Source organism: Cnephaeus nilssonii (assembly GCF_951640355.1).
Source record: "Cnephaeus nilssonii genome assembly, chromosome: 17".
Classification (NCBI taxonomy): Eukaryota; Metazoa; Chordata; class Mammalia; order Chiroptera; family Vespertilionidae; genus Cnephaeus; species Cnephaeus nilssonii.
In genome coordinates this window covers 53409636-53415946 of record NC_137088.1, presented here as the reverse complement: position 1 = coordinate 53415946, position 6311 = coordinate 53409636, and the positions used below count along the sequence as shown (strand labels likewise).

General features: G+C 44.4%; 1 pseudogene across 1 annotated transcript; it reads left to right on the top strand.

Moving 5' to 3' along the window:
- Positions 1-5591: 5591 nt before the first annotated feature.
- LOC307113158 (large ribosomal subunit protein uL23-like) lies at positions 5592-6060 on the top strand (annotated as a pseudogene). The gene has a single exon. The product of its transcript is annotated as a large ribosomal subunit protein uL23-like (transcript).
- The last annotated feature ends 251 nt before the right edge of the window (positions 6061-6311 follow it).

Here is a 6311-nt window from a genome sequence, read left to right as displayed (position 1 = left end):
GAGTAACCAATTAATGTGTCCCTCTCACATTAATGTCTCTCTCTCTCTCTCTCTCTCTCTCTCTCTCTCTCTCTCTGTCTCTTCCCCTCCCCCCTTTCTCTCCCTCTCACCACCTTTCCACTCTGTCTAAAAAAATCAATGGAAAAAACATCCTTGGGTGAGGATTAACATAAATAAGTAAGTAAGTAAGTAAGTAAGTAAGTAACTAAATAAATAAATAAATAAATAAATAAATAAATAAATAAAGCTGTCTGCACTAATTTTCCACAGCCAAGATGCCAGATAGCATGGTTAGCTGTCTAGAACAGTAAGAATGGTGAGAGATTCCTTCCATGAAAATCTGGCACCTTGAAACTGGCTTTCCTATTTAGAAAACTGGTGGTGGCGAGATTTCAGACTTCCTCTCAGTATCTGTATTTTTCTGACCTCCCAGTTACCTCCTAACTCACCAAAGGCCATAGCCACCTGGGTAATTTTTAGATTTGCAAAGCATATGACTAAGAACAAACACAAGCTGATTTTGCAGTGACTCAAACAGCCAGTGCATGTGTGTGTGTTGCTATTCATTGACTTTGGGCTGGGGGCTGGGGGTGGGTGAGGAGCAGGAGACAGCCAGCCGGACAACCATGCTAATGTGGGGCCAGCCTGCGGCTGCAAGACAAAGCAGAGGGGCCTTCGCCATGTAGTGACAAAGACTTTGCTGTCCCTCTGAGTTCCCACTCCTTCCTGGGACTCTGGAATCGAGTTTAGAAAGCAATGAGAGGACATGGCAGGCAAGGCAGGAACTTTGCGTGGTCTCCTCTTCTGCAGCCACACTTCTGCTTGCAGACAAGCAACTGTGTGTTCATTATTTCACTCTAGTTTTGCTTTTCTATGCATAGTTTGAATTATAGGAACTATGAGCAACACAGGACAGGATTTTAGACTATGAGATTTTCTTTTTGCTCTGCCCTCCTACCAGTACCTGGCGTGCAGGCGACATTGAAAAAATAAGGCACTACATTCAATAAGCCCACCTTTTACACTCTATGTACTTGAGGGCCCAGTTCAAATCTCCCCTCTGCCATAGTGCCTTTGAGGACCCCTCTCTCCAGGCAGGTCTTTCCCTGTGCACCCCATCACCCCTTATAGCCTGTGCTGCTCATTCATTCAGAACATTTTTTTCTGGAGCATTAACTCTGTGCTGTTACTGTTCTAGTAGCTGAGGATAGGCAGTGACAGACAGACAAAACACCCTGCCCTCCAAAGCTGATGTTCACATCTGTCATCAGTTCTTGTGAAATATGCCCCAAAAGACTTGTTAACTTTTTCTGTGTATTATTAGTCTCTGCAAGTAATTGCAAGTTTTCTTAAAGAAGATTATAAATTTATATATAATATATATTTATATATAGTAACATATATAAATATATACTGCCTTGTACTTTAATACTACATCTTTAGGGAAGTAGGTGCTCATTACATGTTTGTTTCAGAATTCAGGATCAGAACATTCTCAAATCCTGTCTGTAATATGCCCCCAGGAAATCAGTGCTGGTGGTGCCCAGTCTGCATGTGTGATGGTTTTCACTAGAGTTAGCAATTTCAAGTACCCACGAAGGGTAGGTCCATGAAATAGACAGCATCTTCTTCAGCTTTAGAAAGCATCAGGCCTGGAGCGGAAAAGTTACCCAGTGAGACCAGTATCACTAGAGAATGGAAGAGCTAAGTTTGTGCCCATGGTGTATGTTTTTCATCTCTTGTAACCTCTGTATGCTGGTTCTACATCTGAGGAGTGGAGGTCCAGCACGTGGGCGGTGATGTTTCTCAGCTCACATGGGGTGCTGTATGGGGAGAGCGCCGGGTGCTGGGATTCCCATGGCTGTCACACGGGCTTTCGGCAAAGTGGAGTGAGTGGTTCTGTGATGGTTTGGGCAGCTCCTTGCATGGCGGTCAGTTAATTTAAGAGCTGTTGTTTTAGAAAAACAGAAAACCACTTGGAAAGCCCAAATCTCAGTTGGATCTGGTTGGCATGCATCTATGAGAGGTCATTTGGGAGAAGGGTTTCGAGGGAGAGCTACCACGACCCCGCAAATGATTCCCCAGCCTCTTGCGGAGGCTTTAGGCAGGGCCTTTTTACCCTAATGAAGCAAAGCTTAAAATGCAACGATGAAAAGTCATGTATTTATAACAAGGGGAAAATAACTCATTGCTGAAATCTTGTAAGGCTTCATTCCTATCTAAGACCAGACCACTCTAAACCCATGCTGTGCGATCAGTCCCATTTGGATAAAGGAGAACATAACTTGGACAAATGACAAAGTCACCTCTGTGTCAGCGTTTTCTACTCTTTAGTTACCTGACATATATTTTCTGCCAAAAATACAATAACTCTGCACCAAATGGTGGAAATTGTAAGGTTATCTTTTTTCAGTCCTACACAGTGTACACTGAGTGGCCAGATTATTATGATCTCTGAACGCATAATAATCTGGCCACTCAGTGTGTGTGTGTGTGTGTGTGTGTGTGTGTGTGTGTGTGTGTGTGTGTATTAGAGGCCCAGTGCATGAATTCGTGCATGGGTGGGGTCCGGCCAACCTGGCCAGGAGGAGGGGACATGGGTGGTTGGACAGCCTGCCTGCTGGTCGAACTCCTGGTCGAGGGGACAATTTGCATATTAGCCTTTTATTATATAGGATATACACTGAGTGGCCAGATTATTATGCGTTCAGAGATCATAATAATCTGGCCACTCGGTGTATTTAATGTAGAGTTTTGGCACATGACCATATACAGGGGACATAAGCAATTTTCCTTTTTGTTAGTACCTTATCCAGTTTTGCTTCAAATATTACCAATGACTAACCCTTTCCCACTTCATCTGACTATAAGGACATATTTAAATTTAATTTAGTTCCAAAACGTTTGCCGAATGCTGACCCAGTGTTAGGTGCTGTGAAGGAACCAAAAACAAGTCAGATGAGAACTGTGTTTTCTGGGAGAGAATCATATACTGACCTCATAAAACTGGAGCCCCAAATAGCCATAGAAACTAAATTATTGGGACTGTCATTCAAAAGAAATAATTGTGCTGGAAAGTGATGGGAAGTTACAGCGCCTAACCTTTGTGTGTGTGTCTATGCTGATGGACTTTCAGATCCTATTGTTTTGAATGGGTGTGTATGCAAGATGTTTTCCAGAAGTTGTCTCCTCTCTGCTCCTGTTCCTGCACCGGTTTGCCCATATTTTGATTCTTGCACTTACCATATTGTACTGTGATTATTGGTTAAGTAAATGTGTTAATTTATTTGCTCAGTCTTCCGGACCAGAACTGAACTCCGCCGGCCAGAGCCGCTCTTTCTCCGTTGTGCTCATTTTTGCGCCCACGGAGCCTAGTGCACACCAGCCCGGGGATGAGGGAGGGCTCGTTGCATTTTTATTGAATACAGACCTCAAGTGTCCTGAATTCTCTTCCTTAAGGGCTCACACCGTGATTCATGGATGGATTCAGGATGCACAGGACTTTTTCTTACCTCTTAAACCAGGATTAGGTTATTTAATAAGAGCTGGTTGGCTTAAGTGTGTGGCATGGAATTATTATAAGTGGAAACAGAGTTGTTCCCTGACGGGATCTTCATCCATTCAAACAGAACGTTTATCTCACAACCATTTTATGTTTGCCGTGTAGGTTTTCCCCTCTCGGGCTCTCATGTGTATAATAATAGAAATCTTTTTGTATTCTCCTTCCTTTGGCCGCCTTAAGCTTTACTGCCTTTAGGAGTGCGTTTATATTCAGAGGCTCCAATGACAAATAACTTCAACAACTTTAATCCCATTTTATATCTAAAGGGCATGCTCAACACTATCTATAGCTATCTCTTGAGAATCCAATTTCCTGAAGTTATGTTCCTGAGACTGAGTGGAAATTTTCAAAACCTAGAGTTCAAAGGTAAGTATCAAATTCAAACAAAGCCCAAACTGTCCAGGCTGAGACTGATTTGTGTGGCCATAAGGAGCAACAAAATCTCCCAGTGGCGATGGGCGTAGTCACCATGATTACGGCTTAGCAAAGTCAAGCCTCTCTCTCCTGGCCCTAGGCATGTGGGATCTGCTTTTCCTAAACAGAATTTTTAGAGAACGTAACATTCATAATAAATGCAACCAGAACATGGTAACAGGTATCCACGTAAGCACCAGGTATCAAAACAGTGGGGCACAATATCTGAATGAATTCAGTTGAGCCAAATTCTGTTACTGAGATGCAGTAACTAGCATCCAGGTGGCGTCCGAAGGAGCCCAGCCAGTGGAGGGCACTCTAGGTCCCTTCTCGCTGCTGACAACTAACATGGCAAGGTCAGGTGACATTTTCTAGACTGTTTTGTTGTTGTTGTTGTTTTGTCCATGCAATACAGAGATGAAGAAATAATTGTGGGTTTTTTGTAAATATAACCAAAGTTAAAAAATAAAGATTAAAAATATTGAGCAGGTAAAATACCCAGGTTTAGGGAAGTTTCTAGCTAAGAGTTCATTCTAAAATCACTGATCGTCCAAGACACTTTGTAATGCCTTAATAGCACCTTCACCACGTATTGGGTTTTAAAAACACGTTTTGGGAAGTTGGATCTTTCTTCTTACGTTCTTACGAAGCATATCTGAGCAGCTGAGGAGCATAACCAATACATCTATCAGCATTGCATCTGCCTCACTCCCGGTGTGTTATTAACCACTTGTCTGACATATCTGTTTTGTATTGAAAAATTTTGATGCTATAATGATAATAGGTGAGTGAAGACACTTATTTGTAGATCATGTGGAAAGTCAGAGTTAAAACCTTCTGCCCTTCAGAGTGCTTGTGACAGGTAAATACGGGAATTACATGCCACAAGGAGCCAGAACTGTCATGACAGGTAAATACAGGAATTACATGCCACAAGGAGCCAGCTTTAATTCTTGAAGGAAAGTCTAGGATGAGATGGGGACCCAATAAATGTGAGTCCAGCAAAATCAACTTGCTCCAGTTCCACAAACCCTTAGCCAACAAGCTATAAATAACGTGGAAAGGAGGAAATAAAAAGCCAGATAAAATAAATGTTTAATAAGGAGGTTGGAGAACAGAAAATAGTGACTACAGCTTTTTTCAGACAAGGTTGTGATAATAGTCTAACTCCCAGATATGCAAATCCCATGTCTTCCGAAGTCTCATCATCTGTATGATAGAGACGGGAGGAAATGCCACAGCGTGGGTCCCATGCTCCACGTGCCAGGGCTCAGTCGCACTTCCTCTCTGAAAGGAGCTTCCTTTACCTGCACGCAGCTCAAACCTCAGCGGGTTTTGCTCAAAGGCCCCGGTGGGAAAGGACTCTGCTGCCCTCTGCTGTCCCTTCGAGCAGAGGGCGCGGGTGGACAGGAAACCAGCGCCTGAGAACTGAGGACCGAATCCCCAGGCACTGGGGACAGGACGGTCGCATCCCTTTGAGGGAGCAGACCTGCTGAGACTTACCCTACAAGCTGGTCCTTCCTCCTAACGGAAAGGAGGGGGCTCAGCAGGTTTGAAGTGCCTAGGTGGGCAAACCTTCTTCTAAAAATGGAGCATTATTCTTTTTTTTATGAAGATGGCACCGAAAGCTAAGAAGGAAGCCCTGCCCCTCCCAGAGCCGAGACCAAAGCAAAGGCTTTGGAGGCGAAGAGAGCAGCGCTGGAAGGCGTCCGCAGCCACAAGTGAAAGAAGATGCACGTCACCCCCTTCCGCCCGCCAAAGACACGGAGGCCCCGAAGGCCGCCTCAGCATCCTCGGCAGAGCGCCCCCAGGAGAAACGAGCCCGCCCACTGTGCCACCATCAAGTCCCCCCCCCCCCCCCCCCACCGAGTCAGCCACGGAGAAGAGAGAAGACGAGACACTGTGTCCCTTGTGGACGCCAAGGCCAACAAGCACCAGGTCAGACAGGCTGTGAAGAAGCTCCATGACGTTGATGTGGCCAAGTCAACACCCTGATCAGGCCTGATGGCCAGAAGAAGGCATATGTTCGACTGGCTCCTGACTGTGATGCTTTGGATGTTGCCAACAAAATTGGGATCATCTAAACTGAGTCCAGCTGCCTAATTCTAAATACAAAAATGTTAGACTGTAAAAAAAAAAAAAGAGCATTATTCAAAAAGTTGGTTACAAAAAAAACACAAAAACCTATTTCACCCAGCAATCCACTTACTTCACTTTAATATAAACATAGCAGTGACAGAGGAGCCAACACCAATCGAGTTGCTATGAAGAAAATAAAGCAAGGTCAGGGCATGCGGAGCGCTGGAGACACTGCACGGAGGGGCCAGGAATGGCT